Source organism: Mesoplodon mirus (assembly GCF_964341445.2).
Source record: "Mesoplodon mirus genome assembly, chromosome: 14".
Taxonomy (NCBI): Eukaryota; Metazoa; Chordata; class Mammalia; order Artiodactyla; family Ziphiidae; genus Mesoplodon; species Mesoplodon mirus.
The window spans coordinates 55,214,042-55,232,089 of record NC_138990.1 but is presented as its reverse complement, the minus strand read 5'-3'; the positions used below and the strand labels follow the sequence as shown (position 1 = coordinate 55,232,089).

The 18,048-nt window shown below is 46.0% G+C and overlaps 1 pseudogene across 1 annotated transcript; it reads right to left on the bottom strand.

Annotated features, from left to right (window-relative positions):
* Positions 1 to 775: 775 nt before the first annotated feature.
* LOC309815898 (DNA polymerase subunit gamma-1-like) lies at positions 776 to 17,334 on the bottom strand (annotated as a pseudogene). Its single transcript has 2 exons — positions 17,231 to 17,334; positions 776 to 3,131 (listed from the first exon to the last, which is right to left on the bottom strand). The product of its transcript is annotated as a DNA polymerase subunit gamma-1-like (transcript).
* Between the last annotated feature and the right edge of the window lie 714 nt (positions 17,335 to 18,048).

The following is an 18,048-nucleotide window of genomic DNA, read 5'->3' as shown; positions in this document are numbered from 1 at the left end:
TCGCGGTGCGCGGGCCTCTCACTGTCGCGGCCTCTCCCATTGTGGAGCACAAGCTCCAGATGCGCAGGATCAGTAGTTGTGGCTCACGGGCCCAGTTGCTCCGTGGCATGTGGGATCTTACCAGACCAGGGCTCGAACCCGTGTCCACTGCGTTGGCAGGCAAATTCCCAACCACTGCGCCACCAGGGAAGCCCTCAGAGTATTTTAACATGGGCTGGACTGTTCAACTTCATCGCCTTCACCCACCTTCTGTATTTAAACATATACCGTCCGCTATACATGAGCGAGGTGGTTACGTGGCAGCTATGGGCCCGAAAGTATCAGTGTTTTGCATTATTTCCCCTTGGCCTCCAAATGCGAAGGAACATGATCATTAAGTAAGAAGTATCTGGTATAATAACTTTGGGGGAGAGTGAGGTTAGGTTACCCTTAAGGATTTGGATTATCTTTAGAACTTTAGTATACTGATTTGATCTAATGCAGCTTCTTAAGTATCTGCCCTTAAGTCCTTAACAGAATTGGGTTTACAGACCTGTGCAGTAAGGAGATAAGGGTTTTTATATACATCGAGTATCTCTAGGAATGCTAGCACTGCTTAGAACAGAGGAGAGAGCAGTTAGTTCTTCCAGGGAGGATTGAAGGTTTAACAGGAGGCAAAACCCCCAAACGAACACATTTGGCATCTAAACGAAATACCGCCAGTGCTGGTGTAATAATAACCTTGGGGTGGGTATTTTAACCTCCGTTTTGATAGAGGAGTCATCTGAGGCTCACAGAGGTTGCCCACTTTTTTTTTTGGTGAGAAGATAAAGGATCTTTGTTTTTATTTCCACTGCCTCCGAGCAGGCTTACCCCATTTAGAGCGTTACTTCTCTCCCCTTCTAGGGCACTGCATCAGAGCATGAGGGACAGAGCAAAGAACCAGCCAAGAAGAAAAGGAAAAAGAAGTGAAATGCCTGAGTTAATGGGAACTTTGGGGCTTCTGCTTTCTTTTTACCCAACAAGCAACAATGCCCCCTTGTCCTACAGCCTGCACCAACGTTGGCATCTTGGTTCTGAACTCAATTGCACCGTCAATTAGAGGCAATCATTCTTGGCAGGTCCTGCTACTGAAAAACGGCTGGGCTTAGGCAAGCCCTTTTGCAAAAAGCACGGCTGAAAGCCTGAGTTTAGGAGCCTGCATCGCCCCGATGAAACTCCACGGGAGCAAATACAGAGCCTCCAGGCAGAGCTACCATCCAGGCTGGCTTCATTTTTCCAGGGAGCCTTTGGTGAGTTCAATTATCTGGTAAATATCCAGTGCTTCACCCTCGGGAACCCCGTCTCTGCTTTCCATCCCAGTTGGGTTGAAAGGGCTTTTACAATCCATGGTCACTTCCTTCCTGAGGCACTGGTCAATATCGGCTGTACTGAAAAAGGGGACTGACTGGGGGCAAGTCGTTCAGACCCAGCTTGTAGGCAAACATGCACCTGGTCGAGAGGCTGGCGATCTGCAGGGCGAGGGCAGCACGTAGCAGTCCTCCCACACCAGGTAGCGAACCTCATCATGGATGCTGACGCAGAAGCGGCCATCGATGGCGAACACCTCCAACAGCCGCTTCATCATGGCCACAAGCATGAGGTGTAAGTAGTCCGCAGTGGAGCTTTGCACCGCTCAATTCACACAGCTGCTCATAAACTCCCCCTGGACAGCAGAGGGCTCCAGGCTCGGCTGATGCAGCGGCCCAGCACCGGGGTACGTGGTGTGTCAGACATCGCAGTGCTCTCCAGCTTTTTGAACATTGCTGACTCTCTGTCCCCCATCCAGGCTTATTCAGCAACCTCCTCCCACTTCTTCCATTGTGATTGCCTAGAAGCTTCTCTCTGGATCTTGCGTAGATCCTGCAGGGAACCCAAGCCGTCCTCCAGCCTGTCCACAGGGAGGTCCAACTCCCTCACCAGCCACTCGCCCTCATCTCACAGCTGATACCTGCGGAGGCCCTTGGTGACCGCATACATCCGTCGGGCCTTCTCAGCTGCCTCCTGCCGCGTGAGCCAGTGGTTGAACTGCATTAGGAGGCGCTCGGCGAAGGGCTGCCCCGCCCCATAGATGCAGCCATAGTTGAAGACCTTGGTGTGCTCACGGCTGATGCCCACTGGGGCAGCTCTCTTGCTGTGTAGATTGGTGCCCTTGCTCTTCCTGCCCTGCAGTGTCATCCACCCAAAGGCCGTGCAGCCATGCGTGCCAGCAAAGTGGGCGTCTCCAGGCACAGCTGCAATCCACAGCCCCTGTGAGCCCACGTCAGCACCCACGAGGGCGTAGCCGGGTGGGGCCTGCACCAGGGCCTTCAACTCACTGCCTACTCGGTCAGGTCGGGCGCTGCTGGCAATGAGCCACGTGGGCTCTACAGCCCACGTGATGGGCTGTAGATGGTGATGGTGCCAGCGGTCACCCCCTGGGGCAGGATGGCCCCATAGCGGCCTTCCTCATCATAATTTGGGTGCCTGGTCACAGCACTGGGCAGAGCTGACCTGGGCAGCCACACCACCATCTGGGACCTGATACGTTTATGGGCATTCCTCCAAAAAAATCATTTTGTTGATTTCCAAGGCACGGTGCCCACTGGCACCTCCTGGGCCAGCCTGCAGGGTGCCGTCCTCCATCTTGGGCAGGAAGTCTTCGGCAAAGGGGCTGCCAGCATTGCAGCTGTTACCATCCTTGTGAGGCAGCTTGAAGAACCAGCAGCCAGGGATATCCACATCATTGTAGGGTCCGTTGCCGTGGTGATAAGCTGGCTGGCTGGCTTTTGGGCCCCCAGCAGCAGTCAGAGCTGGGGGGCTGACCTGGAACTGCCACTCACAAGTTCTCCATCCTGGCCTCGGCCTCCACTTCTAAGCAGCCCATTTCTCCCACCGTCTGCCACATGGCGCTGCTGTCAGTGAGCAGGAACTCCTCAGCCAGGTCTGCCTCCTGCGACTCCAGCTGCTGCTTCCCCTGTTCAAGACAGTGCTTCCTGTACAGGGACTCGGTGGCTATGTAGGGGCAGGCCCCCCCAGGGTCGGCCACTTTTACCAAAGGGTTCTGGGATTGGAAGCCAGGTCTACTGGCTTTAGAGTCCAAATAGCCAGGAACTGTCCACGCTATTGCACTGCTGTGAAAAATAAACAGTCCTGCACAGGCAGGGGAAGGGAGAGGGAAAGAGGGTCAACAGCAAGGAGGACTGCAGCAGTGGGCCAGTTGGGCTCCAGGATGGGAGGGGGTTGTAGGGGAGAGATGGGTGGAGTGGTGGGAGAGGAAGTTGTGAGACACCAGTCAGATTGTGAAGTGCCTTACGGACCCCGTAGACAGACTTGGCATGTAGATGTTAAGCATACACGGTGATTCTTAGAAAAATGGAAGAGATCAGTTCAGCAGGTTTTAATTGTCTAGATAATTTCTCAAAGTGTGGTTTTATGTATTTTTAAATCAATCACCCGGAGTGCTTGTTTTAAATGCACAGTATTGCCCCGCCCCACACTGTACAATGAACTCAAATCTGTATGTCTAATAGGCCTCTCAGATCATTCTGATGCGCACTGGAGCTGAAGGATTTGAGAGGTGTTTCCTAATGGGTAGTAGGGTGATCAATTTCTGCTGATTTTATACTGACTAGGAAAGTTTTCTGCAGACAGCTGAAATTATGTTCTTATGTTGTTTACCTGAGAGGGAGGTGGAGCCTGTGTTGTAAAGGACAGCTATTAACAGTAGATTAAAAGTATATTCTTCCAGGGCTTCCCTGGTGGCGCAGTGGTTAAGAATCTGCCTGCCAATGCAGGGGACACGGGTTCGAGCCCTGTTCCGGGAAGATCCCACATGCTGCGGAGCAACTAAGCCTGTGCGCCACAACTATGGAGCCCGCGCTCTAGAGCCCACGAGCCACAACTACTGAAGCACGCGTACTGAGAGCCCGTGCTCCACAACAAGAGAAGCCACCGCAATGAGAAACCCGTGCACCGCAATGAAGAGTAGCCTTGCTCACCGCAACTAGAGAAAGCCCACGCACAGCAACAAAGACCCAACACAGCCAAAAATAAAATAAAAATTTTTTAAAAAGTATATTCTTCCATATTAAAGTGAATATTGTCTCTCCCAAATTATAGACCCATTTTTAACCTTAGATGTGCTTTTAAAACTGCTGCTCTGGGCTTCCCTGGTGGCGCAGTGGTTGAGAATCTGCCTGCCAATGCAGGGGACACAGGTTTGAGCCCTGGTCTGGGAAGATCCTACATGCCGTGGAGCAACTAGGCCCGTGAGCCACAATTACTGAGCCTGCGCATCTGGAGCCTGTGCTCCGCAACAAGAGAGGCCGCGATAGTGAGAGGCCCGCGCACCGCAATGAAGAGTGACCCCCACTTGCCGCAACTAGAGAAAGCCCTCGCACAGAAACGAAGACCCAACACAGCCATAAATAAATAAATAAAATGTAAAACCAAAAAAACCCTGCCGCTCTGCTTCCCAAGCTTTGGACTGGTTCTGTCTTAAATACTTTCCTCGAGGAACAAAGTAGTTTTAGGCACAGCTGATCATCGCAGTTGTCTTATTTCATTTCATTAGGGAAATGTTTAAGAGTAAGAGATTTTCATAGTGTTCCTTGCTTCATCCACATTTGAATGCAAAGAAAAGAACTCCAGGGCTAAATCATAAATGTCTTTATGAATCAGCAGAGATTACACCTCCTATCAAAGTATAATCTTCAAAAGATCAAACTTGACTGTCATACATATATAATGAGTATTAGTCAAATTTATTCACCTCCTTAATGAGGAAACTGATAAGATGGCAAAGCTGGTTTGAAGCAGAAGCGGAGGAACAGGAATTATGCAGTCTACCAGGAAGGGTGTTTTGAAATGAGTGTGCTGAGTGATCTGAGCCCTCCAAAGTGAATAGCAAAGTCAAGCATGTAGCTCAGCGAGTCTCAAACTTTTGTTCTCAGTATCCCTTAATACTCTTAAAAACTGAGGATCCCAATGATCTATCAATATTAACTTTATTAGAAACTGAAACACAAATGTTTAAGTATTAGTTTATAGTGGGCCCTTGAACAAGGTGAGGGTTAGGGTTACCCACCCTTCCCACAGTCAAAACTCCAGGACTAGCTTTACAGTCCACCCTTTGTCTTGGGTTCTACATCTCTAGGTTCAACCAGCCATGGATCATGTAGCACAGCAGCTGGTATCTAAGGAAAAATATCCGTTTATAAGTTGACCTGCGCAGTTCAAACCTGTGTGTTCAAGGGTCAACTGTAGTTTAAAAATAAAAATAACAAGCCCACTATATGTTAACATGTTTTAATGGAAAATAACTTCAGATATATTTTGAGAAAAAAGGCATTGTTTTACACTTTTGCAAATAGAACACTTAATTGGCTTATCAGAAGACAGCTGAAGCCTTATATCAATTTCTGCATTCATATGTTGCAATATGTTGTTTTGGTTGAAGTATATGAGGAAAATTTGGCCTCACACAGTTATGTAGTTGGAAAGGGAGGACCTTGCAAAATCCCTAAAGTGTCTTGGGAACCCTCAGGGGTCCTTAGATTACATTTTGAGAACCACTGCCCTAGATTAAGAAATATCCTGGCAGGCATGTTAAACAATGTACCAGTATGACCTTGAAAGGACATGCTGTAACTGTCTTTTGGTTATTTCCAAGTTTTGGATGATTTTTCTTAATACTTCAAGGCCTATGTCATGCTCCTGTCACCAGAAACAGACTGGGTCAGACAGACCAAATTCCACGTGTGAACAGTGGGAACTGGGACTATATTGTAAACTCATTTCTTTAAACAATCCCCCCAAATAAAAACATCTTTTTTTCCTTTCATTATAAAATGCAAGAAATTTAGAAAATATAAAAACCAATTATCTTGAATACTTTGAACTTGTTGGAGATAAACACTGATACCTTCTTCCTTTTTTTTTACAACTTTTAATTTTATATTGAAGTATCACTGCTTAACAACATTGTGATAGTTTCAGGTGCACAGCAAAGGGACTCAGCCATACATACACATGTATCCATTCACCCCCAAACTCCCCTCCCATTCAGGCTGCCACATAACATTGAGAAGAGTTCCCTGTGCTATACAGTAGGTCCTTGTTGGTTATCCATTTTCTAAAAGTTCCCCAGGTGATTCTATTGTGCACTTAGGACTGAGAACCACTACCTAGTCTAACCCCATTTTCTTTTTCTCTTTTTTTAACATCTTTATTGGAGTATAATTGCTTTACAATGTTGTGTTAGTTTCTGCTGTATAACAAAGTGAGTCAGCTATACGTATACATATATCCCCATATCCCCTCCCTCTTGTGTCTCCCTCCCACCCTCCCTATCCCACCCCTCTAGGTGGTCACAAAGCACCAAGCTTATCTCCCTGTGCTATGCAGCTGCTACTCTCTCACTTCGTCCCAGCTTACCCTTTCCCCTCCCCGTGTCCTCAAGTCCATTCTCTACGTCTGCGTCTTTATTTCTGTCCTGCCCCTAGGTTCTTCAGAACTTTTTTTTTTTTTAGATTCCATATATATGTGTTAGCATACGGTATTTGTTTTTCTCTTTCTGACTTCACTCTGTATGACAGACTCTAGGTCCATCCACCTCACTACAAATAACTCAATTTCGTTTCTTTTTATGGATGAGTAATATTCCATTGTATATATGTGCCACATCTTCTTTATCCATTCCTCTGTTCATGGGCATTTAGGTTGCTTCCATGTCCTGGCTATTGTAAATAGTGCTGCAATGAACATTGGAGGGCATGTGTCTTTTTGAATTAAGCCCGGGAGTGGGATTGCTGGGTCACATGGTAGTTCTATTTTTAGTTTTTAAAGAAACCTCCATACTGTTCTCCATAGGGTTTTTTTTAGATATAAGACATTTTGTATTATTTCTGGTCTTTACAACAGTGCTTGAAAGTTTTCAAGGATGACAAAGCTGAGGCTGAGAGAGGCAAAGCAAACTGCCTTGGGCACATAGCTACTAACTTTTTCTATTCTAATCAGACGTCTTAGTTCTAACAATAGAATCCTCTCTAGCTAGTCTACTTGGGAAGGGATTCGCAAAGGCGATTAGAAATTTGTGGAATTTCTGGAGAAGCTAGGTTGAGCTTCTAGGAACAACTCTCAGAACCACACCTCAGATTTGACCATGTAACGGAGCCCAGCCAAAACACTTGGACTCTGCTGTGGATGGTGGAGACAATCCCGTCACCACTTGACTTCAGAACTGGCTGCCTTTGCTGGCCTGGACCTTCTCTGTTTTCTCAGAAAATTCACTTTCAAAACAAAGTCTTACACATGTATATCTGATTGGTAGACTCTAACACACCTGCTGTGTTAATTTCAAAATTTCAATGTATTTTTTAAAAGTTATTCCAGATGAGGGAGGTAGGATTTATACTTGGAGAATTATCCAAGTGAGAAGCAGCTGTTTAAAAGATTCAGGGTAGGGACAGATGTCCACCGCAGTCACCCTCTGGAGGCCCAACATCAATGTACACCCTCCCTCCATCCTTAAATCTCTAGCCTGCAGAACACAATGCAACAATCCCTTATACAAAATATGCTACTCTCTCCTCAAAAGGGGAAGCCCCAAATTTCAGTTGATTGCATTCAGCTCCATATTCAGAATTCTGATGTTCATTCTTCTAATTTAAACACACTCTTTTCTTAATGCCCTGTTAGCCATGGATAAATTGTAAAATAAATCCACAGAGGCTATATACACGATATATGTGGGGAAGGGAGAGGGGGAAAATTTAACATATATTCTTATATAACATAACTCACCTGCAAGGGGAAATATAAGGCTATAGTTGATATTTACCCACTCCATGTTACCTTTGCCCTCAGCCACAACTTGGTCTGCCTTTACCTGGTGGAGTGACCCTAACCTTTATTCCTGAGCATCTGAGTTCTTGGTGGCCCTCTACTTCTCTAAGGTTGCTCTAGTCCTGCTAACTTGCAGCATTCCGTGGGGAGGTACAAGGAGGACCCCTCAGTTTGTGAACATTGCTCCGGCCTAAGGAAGCACTGCTATTTTCCCTAACACCCAAGATCAACGACCTCAGCTGAAATAGTCAGCACTCCCCACTGCACCCCATCTTATTTGCTGATTTAGTGGCGTGGTGCAAGGAACCTGAAATGGCCAAGTGCCAGTCTCAACTGGTAGAAAGATTCCCCTGGTGGAAACATTTCTCTTTCGACATCTTCTATATCACATCCATTGGCACTTATTTATCTTCCTTTTAGAACTGTTCTGCATACACTGATTTTTTGAGTCATCGGAGAAGCCTAACCTTCAGGGTAGGTATGGAGGTATATCAAATGTCTAAATCTTAGCCCTAACGTGACTTCTTTCGTATTCAATAAATCCACCCCCAACTAAGGAAGACGCCTATTATTTTTGTCCTTGCCTTCACTAGTGTTTGAGAGATATACGGATAATCACTAGAGGGCTGGTAGCAGGAGGGGTCTCTGGAGAAAGGGATGAAAGAGAGAACACAGCGAATTTTATGATATCTCAACCAGTCCTCCATCTTGGAAATAATCATATGGTCTTTTAACCTTGTGGCTTTTAGATCCTAAGCTCTCAAAGATTTATTTCTTGGCAGTAAGCAACATTTAGAAAATCTATCTTTATTGTTAAGTCTGAATATTCCAATTTATTATTTTGCTTAGCCCAGTGGAATTATTAGAGGACGCCAGTCATGCCCGATCGCCACCAGTTTATTTCAAACACTTATGAACAGAGAATTGCAAAATATTTTTTTTCCCCTTGGGCCTATATGTGCTTGGTGTTATGCTTATGCAAACAGAGTATGTAAACACAGCTTCCTTTCCTGTATGTGCATGCATTCGGTACATATTAATGTCATGCCTGCTACATTCCAGCTACACTTCATTCTGGAGACACAGTGGTAAAGCCCAGGCACGGTCTTTTTGCCATAACCTTTCTATTCTAGTAAGGGGTGCTAGTACACACCACGTCTGGCTGTCTCCTGCTGCTAAATTAGGATGTCCTGTCATTTACTCAGAATACAGCAGGGGGCAGATAAAGTCCATCTTTCAAAATCATTTGCGGCAGCCCAGCGTTTTAGATGGCAGCAGATTAGAATTGTCACTTCAGTTTTTGAAGGAAACTAGAATCTGGTTTTGCATTTTGCTCATTGCTTATCTGACTTTCGGTATCTCTGGTATCAAATCTGGGAAAAAGCCAAACTGCAGGTACATTTTCTCTTTCAGAGTAAATATTTTTGGGAAATAACTGTGAGGGACGCTTGCTAAGTAAAGGAATTCTACTCTGGATGCTTTCAAAAATAAAGACTATTCAATGGATTTAACATTAATTCAATTGAATATTTTCCATAAATCTGAATTTTCATTTAAGTATTTGCTTAAATTGAACTGTAGCTGTGTTTTGATTTTTGCTGAGAGGATGGGTAAAAAGACCATCCTCATTAGCTAATCTTATTCCTATTTCAGAATTAGTAGCCACTCCTACATCCTTTTGGAGTGAATAAGAGGAAATTTTAGAAATGTAGAGAAAGCAAATGCACACGCGCGCGCGCGCGTGTGTGTGTGTGTGTGTGTGTGTTTGACATACTGTTATGGCCACAAGAATGGCATCAGAGGGGCAGAAGAAAGGAGAGGACCAAGGATGTGGGATGTTGCATTTTGGGCAAAGATGTCGAGAGAATATCCTAATTTTGGACTTTTTAATGGTATGTTAGGTTTGCTGGGTCCTTTAAAGCAATAAGTATTCAACTGAGCTGTGAAGCTAGACATTGAAATTTCCTATGAAAAGGAAAATTTGAGCTAAAGAGAGGAGAGTTACCTGAGCAGATACCTTTTATCAACCAGCACCTTACTGGATCTTTTATTAATCTATGGTTTCCCTGGGCCTCCTGTTCTATTACTCTCTACGGGACAAACACAGGAAAACTACACCAACTCCCTCTGGCAAAGGCTCCTTAGAGAGTCAGTGGGTGAGTAGAGGTGGGAGGGGAGAGGGCTAAATCAATTTCTTGTGAATCTGAGAGCCAATCAAATCTTATTATTCTGTTGAATTATTTCTCTTCTCCTGTACATAGTAAGTTCTGTGGGACAGGGTCATGTTTATCTTATTCACCACTGACTTTCCTGTGACCATGACATTTTTCATATACCAGTGCTTTAGGAGCAAAAATAACAGCCCTCCCACTGACCTCATTAAGAAAAGACTAAAGAGATTAAGAAATGTGGATAATCCCAGCCATGAGTTATTTGGAAATAGTGTGTGTGTGTGTGTGTGTATGTGTGTGTGTGAGATTTCCAATCATCTGTCCCTGTTCACCTATGAATATGATGAAATGCAGAGGTACTGAGTAAGATAGCTAAGGAGATCTGAAATGCCTTCTAAGTTGACTTAATATTGTAGATTCCTTGAATTAGAAGGGCCTTACCCTGCCCCACCCATCCAGTTCAGGAATTCTGCAATGTCCCTAAAAGGAAGTCACCATATTCTGCTGGAACACTCACCAAATCTTGAAGTAGTGATTCCATTACGAGAAAGCTCTTCTTCCTTTTTCTTTCTTTTCTTTTTTCTTTCTTTCTTTCCTTGTTTTTTTTTTTTTTTTTTTTTGCAAGGGGTGTTTAAAAAATATAGAAAAAGATAGAAAAGAATGTAATGACTTTCACATGCCCACTGTCTAAGAATAAACAAATACTAATGTTTTGTCCTTTTGGTCTCAGCTGTCCACTGTTGGGAAATAGTTCTCCATGGGTCTCTCACCTTTTTGTGCATTTGCGAGTGAACTACTGGGCCATCTTTTCCAGGATGTTTGGATGGTGAACGACTGTGGAAGGTAGAGATGGTGGTTCCCTTCAGAATAAAGGGCAGGTTACTTATGACCTTGGAAGACAGAGTGTGTCTCGCAGTGGAGCAAATGACAGGTATGCTTAGTGCCCATTATGAAATTATCAGGTTCTTTAAACCCAGGGTTCTTCTCTCCTGTAGTCCAACCGCTGCATGTGCAGGTGTCATCTGGTCCTTTTCACATTGCCCTTAGGAAATTGGCACCAAAATGCTGATCTGTCACTTCTGCTATTGCTGTGAGTAACAAACTGCCTTTTGTCTCTGATCCAGGAGTTTTGTGCCAGGTTCCATGAAACTGCGGTAGGTTACTATTTAAACTATCACAGGCCAGAGAAACAGGTGGAAGTAGCTCCCAAGTAATATTAATATTAAAACTTGATGAGGATAGTAAAAGAAAACTAGAAAATTTCACTTATGAATATAGAAGCTAAGATACTAAACAAAAGTTAGTAAGAATTAGTAACAATCCAGTGGAAAGTTACAAAAAGAATGAAAGGAAATTAAGCCCATGTTTATTTCAGGTTTATAAAGATAGTTTAAAATTTGGAAATTCATCAAAAAAATTTACTGTGTTAGATTAAAAGAGAAAAAAACCTGTATTATTATAGCAGTAGAAAGTAAAAGCATTTGATAAAATCTAGCAACAATTACTAATAAAAATTCCATGTAAGTTAGGGATAGAATAAAACTTTTTAAACATGCTGACGACTGTATCAAACTATGAAATAGAGAAGCCATTTTAAAATCTGGAACAAATAGCATTGACCGCTTGTATCGTTATTTAGTATTGTTTTGGAAGTTTCAAATAATGCAATAGGACAATAAAATATGTAAAATGTTGGAGAAAAACCAGTCACAAAGAGGCGGTATGAGCCAAGGAAAGATTAGGAACTTGAGACGCACAGACATGGATCAGAATCTCACTTTGGCTCCATTTTATCTGTGGAACTTTGGGCAAGCTATTTAATTTTTTACAATTCAGTTTTCTCTTCAGTGAAATAGGCATAATAATAATTTTTGGAGATCCTGCATGCATTAAATTCCCTGCCGTCTTGCCTTTTTTTTTTTTTTTAATATTTATTTACTGGGACTTCCCTGGTGGTCCAGTGGGTAAGAATCTGCACTCCCAATGCAGGGGGCCCAGGTTCGATCCCTGGTCGGGGAACTAGATCCCACATGCATGCTGCAACTAAGAGTCCACATGCTGCAACTAAACATGTCTCAACGAAGATCCCGAGTGCCTAAATATTTATTTATTTAGGCTGCGCCAGTCTTAGTTGAGGCACTCAGGATCTAGGCCCCTGACCAGGGATCGAACCCGGGCCCCCTGCATTGGGAGTGCGGATTCTTACCCACTGGACCACCAGGGAAGTCCTCCTGCGGTCTTGTTAAAGGGCCCAGCTCAGTGCCTGACATATGTTCGGTGTTCCACAAATGTTAATTCCTTCTGACACTTTCAACCTCTGAGAATTTGAAAAAGAATAAGGATTTGGATGTCTGCGAAGCCTGTCACGATAGCAACCTCTGTGATTAAGAATAAAACCAGTGGGCCTCCCTGGTTGCGCAGTGGTTGAGAGTCCGCCTGCCGATGCAGGGGATACGGGTTCGTGCCCCGGTCTGGGAGGATCCCATATGCCGTGGAGCGGCTGGGCCCGTGAGCCATGGCCGCTGAGCCTGTGCGTCCGGAGCCTGTGCTCCGCAACGGGAGAGGCCACAACAGTGAGAGGCCCGCATACCGCAAAAAAAAAAAAAAAAAAAAGAATAAAACCAGTATAGAGGGCTTCCCTGGTGGCGCAGTGGTTGAGAGTCCGCCTGACAATGCAGGGGACGCGGGTTCGTGCCCCGGTCCGGGAGGATCCCGCATGCCGCGGAGCAGCTGGGTCCGTGAGCCATGGCCGTTGAGCCTGCGTGTCCGGAGCCTGTGCTCCGCGACGGGAGAGGCCGCGGCAGTGAGAAGCCCGCGTACCACAAAAAAAAAAAAAAAAAAAAAAACCAGTATAGAGATGCCTAATTCTTTTTGTTCAAGCTTCTTCCAGAAACCTGAGAACTTTCAACAGTGGCAACCCAAATTGATGATTCTGCCTCTTACAGAAGGAAATCAATAAACATTAGCTCCTCTGAAGCAGACAAATTACAGGAACAACAAGTTCCACAGTGTTTCATAATCTTATGACAAACACCATCCGAGTTCCTGGACAAGGAATCTTTTCTTACCAGGATCCCGCTGGCCAGTCCCAAAGTGGGCTTTGTCTCCCTCTCTTGGTTTTGTCACTTTGCTCATATGATTTGTTTGCCCTTTTGCCTATTGTGAGCTTGGCCATCTCCTGGTTTGGTAAATTTCCAGCACTTCAGAGGCAGCCCATGTCCACTGAGAGTCCTGGGAGGCCTCCTGATCTGGCCACTAACTATTGGGCCTCAGCTCCAGCGATAACAATGAAGGTTTATTTCTCTGGAATATTTTTAAAGCCTATGGCTCAGCCTTCTCTGCTCATCTGAGAGAAGTATCTTTGAGTCAGCTTAGGGAGTCACCACTCCCACTGTCAACTCTGGGATTTAGGGTCTGTCCTGGGCCACAAAGGAGCCCTCAGACCCACCCCTGCCTCAGGCAAGTCCTCATGTATGAGCTGGGCCCCATGTTCCAATGTGAGTATGTTGTCCTCAGGCAGTTCTATTAGGAATAGGGGTGCAGGGAATGTGAGGTTGGGACACTGGTGGAGAAAGTTGAGCTGCTCTGGGCATGTAGAGAAGGGTATAACTCGGGCTTGAGAGCAAAGGAAACAAGTCATGAAACTGACTCTGTGGCTCGATCATCTTTATTTATTTGTTTGTTTGTTTGTTTATGTATTTGGCTGCGCCGGGTCTTAGTTGCAGCATGTGGGATCTTTAGTTGCAGGATGCAAGATCTTTTTTAGTTGTGGCACGTGGAATCTTTAGCTGTGGCATGAGGGCTCTTAGTTGTGGCATGCAGGATCTAGTTCCCTGGCCAGGGATCGAACCCAGGCCCCCTGCATTGGGAGCGCAGAGTCTTAACTACTGGACTACCAGGGAAGTCCCTCGATCATATTTATACATCACAGAAATGTCACTGGACTTGATAGCTGAGATAGCTCAGGCTCAGAGGGGTTAGGTGATTTGCCCAACACTGCACATCACTGGAATCAAGACTGGATCCAGATCCTCTGACTCCTGGTCTAGTGCTCACTCCTTTCACTCAAGGTCCTGCTCCCCCCAGGTTTGCTTTGGTGATGCAGCAGGTAGGACTCAGCACATTAGTGGAGCGCTTGGAGACTTGGTTTGGTCACCACCCCAACACCTGGTGTGGTCACACTCTTCAGATCCTAAAGCCTTCAAGGCTGGGGTGACGGGGTGGGACAGGAAAGGGGGGGAGGAGGAGAAGCAGGACGGACTGGGGGACCTGTCAGGGAGCGGGGAAGGCTGGGGCTCAGAATTCTAGCTGATGTGCCAGAGGATGTCTGACTCACAGACAGCAGGGTGGAGTGTAGAGGATAATCAGACAGAGCCTCACTGTGCCTCCAGCAGGCCCATAGTTTAGGGAGGGCACAAAAGATGTGGAAGATCCTCTCTCTGCTAGCAGGACCTCTTCTGAGGTGGAATTGGCAGTGCTGGAAATTCCTGCCCAGGGTAGGCCCAGCTGCGTAGACCCTACTGCATGGCCGTGTCCAGTAGGTGACAGGGCCATCCCTGGGCAGTGACATGAATTTGATCTTGGGGAAGGGAACCCAGGGCAGCATCCTTTCCCTTCGTACACCTACTTCCCTGTTGATTGGCTTCCCTCTTGACCCCCACCCCCGCTTTTTGCTGCCAAATGAGTGGTGAGGGCTGTGTCATGTGAATGATAGTCACAGAGGGTCACAGGCAGTTTTCAGGGTGTGCATTCACACCCTTTCCTGTCATTAGGAAACATGCAGTTTCTTTGAGATTCGACTCACCACATTTCTTGCTCTTGCTTTCTTTCTCTTGAAGCATGGGGCCATCTGGGTTCATTTCTGCTGTAATAGAAACACAGACGCCACCTCTTTACTGTAAGAAAATCAACACTGTGGACATGATGACCAATGGGAGCTGATGCTGAGGCTCAGAGCTGGGGAGGCCACAGGACTGATTGTGCCTGGAGAGGACGCATCCCACAGCGAGCCATAGCTTCCTGGCACCCACCTCTAACTGTCATGGAAGCCCGCAGTCACCAGCTCTTTCTATTTTTTAAAGAGAAGCTGAAAAGCTAACTTGAAAAACTTCGGCACAAAATTGGCACAAAATTTCTCAAAGATACAGATAGAACGAGCAAAACATGATTTGATTTGAAGGCGGGTTCGTTTGTAACTTCTGAGCTACCTGTTCTTTAAAAAAATTCCTCCCAGGTATTTCACCTCTGGGTCTCTTCCTCAAAACCCATAATTTTAGTCTATTCTGAGACAACATCAGACAACCTGAATCGAGGGACAGTGTATGACATACCAGACCAGTAATTTTTCACAATGGTCAAGGTCATGATAAAAAGCAAACACAGAAAAACGGTCACAGATTGGAAAAGACGAAGGAGACATGATGACTACATGCCACGTGGAATTCTGGAACGTTAATGGAGAAATGGGTGAAATCTGACTAATGTCTGGAGTGTAGCTGATGTCAGGGTACCAATGTTAATTTCTTAACTTGGACAAATGCAGCGCGGTCAGGAAAGATATTTTCATTAGTGGACACTGGGAGAAGGGTATATGGGAAATGTTGGCCCTACATTTGCAACTTTTCTGTAAATCTAAATTTATTCCAAAATCAAAAGCTTATTAAAAAGAAAAAGTCCCTTCCAGGCCTGAGATAACCTCTGGTTGTTATGGTTCAGAAAATGAAGCCAGGTTTCTAGTGTCAAAACAAATGCTGTCCCACTGGTGTTCTCCCTCCCTCCCTGTGAAGTGTACTTAGTACAGTGGCAAGTTCTAGTATCATTTTCTTTTAGATCAAATGGGACCAAGGACTCCTAAAATGGGCCTGCGGGTTAGCCCAGAAGCCTGCAGGTGGTCAGGCAACTTTACAAAATGGTGTCTCTCTTTCTATTAGAAAGAGAAACTCTGTTTAATGGCCACACACACTGCTGTGCTCCCACTCTACCTGCCCTCCAGTGACTGGAGTTTGCAATTCAGAGGCAGAGTTCTAGGTGCACTCCCAGGACTGACATTTGCCTAAGGATACGGTGGTTGGACCTGCCAGCCAGGCTGTGCCTCTGCATCACTTTCTAAATGGCTTCTGGCATTGTGTAGTAGGATCCAAGAAGAGCCCCCTCCTTTCTAAGAAAACATTCTCAGCATCAGGAACACTGGGGACAGAGAGAGGGCTGAAGTGAGCTGTCAGAGAGAGGAAGGGGCCAGCATGGGAGTGAGAAACCTTGACAAATATTTTCATCTCTGTAGAGGAGTCAAGTTTCTCCAAATGAGTGGTTCCTCCAACTCCACAGGAATTGTATAACTCTGCAGTGTTCCCAGGCAATTATTCCTGCTTGCAAATCTGAGCCTCCCCTTTCAGGATCCAAACAAGTAACCACAAATCAAAGAGAGCTTGGACTCATTCCACTAAAAGCATGGAAAGCCATTAGCTGAAGTTGTTTGAAAAGGGAAGTGGCTCAGATATCTCTGGTCTCACAAGAAAAGCTTCTGTAATATCAGATTATGGTTACCAAATGGCTTAGGGACTGAGGCATCATGTTTCTCATAACGAGAGGTTATTTATTGCACCACTGAACCAACACTCTCCCTTGCTCACTTGCACAAGATATGATGAAGAGTCCTTTCAAGTTGAATTAAGTTTAAATGGAAAAGTAACACACATGCTCCCAGCTAATGCTTGGGTTTAGCTCTGGTGGTGTGGGCAGAGAGGGTAGCGGGCGCCCTCTGTGGGTGGTCCCGGGGGCTCTGCGAGGCCCTCTTTGCCCCGGTCTCTAATGCTTGAAGTTGAACTCATGGGGATCATTCCTTGGGGTTAGGGCCCTGTTTCCAAGAGAGTCTTTGTCACAGATGTTGAGAATCTGGGCTGTTCACGATCACTAACCTAACAGGGGCCCCCACTTTCTTTGGGGAACTGTTTCTCCCAGTCCCCCTTCCCTGTGGTTCTGAGGGGCTGCCAATCCCAGAACTCCATGCTCTTGGCCAGGGCTTAGGCATGTACCCATCCCTTGGGCCACAGTGATTGGTTCAGGGATGGGCACATGACAGAATCTGGGCCAATCGGAGGCCCTGTTCTAAGAGCTAGTGGTGAAGTCCTCCTAACTCAGGGAGGTTGGAGGGATGTTTGGGAATCTAGAGCCCCCCAGGCTATGTTTTCAGTCACGCAGAGAAAATCCATCTTCACTGGAGTAATAAAGCCGAGTAGCGGTAAGGAGAGAGGGGAGGTGGAGAGAGAGGGGCCTTCATGGCGTCGAGGCCCAATTCTAGGCACTGAGAGCCCAGACGCATGTTTGGATGCTCCAGGGTCTTTACAACGAAGCTGCACCTTAATTAGGCTTGTTTGTACTGGGCTTCTACCACTCTCAAGAGAGAACATTCTAACGCTTTCATCAATGTGCCCATCTTCTATGGCTTTCCGTAAACACCATTCCTGCACGGGCAAGAGAAGGCTGCCTGCTGGCCTGGCTTTAGAGTCTCTGAGGGCACACCGTAGGTGGGCTCCGAGATGTCAGGGGCCCCAGCTGGTCAAGATGGAAGGGAGATAAAATCAAAACACCTTGGCTCCATAGATGCGAAAGCGGAGGGCTTTTCTTCCTGGGGTTTCATCCGTTTTGCTCATTGGGTTTTCTGGTAAGATCCTTTTGAAGAAAGGGCTCTGCAGCTAGAATAGTTTTACGTTCATCCTCTTAAAGGATCTTTACCTGCCTCTCCAGGGCTAATGTTCTTTATGGTTTCACTTTCCTAGTCCCCTGGCCTGGGCATGATTCACGTCAGAGGCCTAAGAGCTTGCTATGTTCACGGGCGGGGTAGGCCCAGGCCCAGGGGATGCGGAGGGAGGTGGTCACGTGGCTGGGGACAGGACCGAGCTCCCACCCAGGCCCTCCCAGCAAAGTCCGTTTCTGTCCCGACTCTGCAGGCCCCCGCTGAGATAAGCCTGGAGTAAGTCAGTCTTGTGGAGTTTCCGCCTCAGCTGGCCATTCTCATCCTTGGATGCTCCATCCC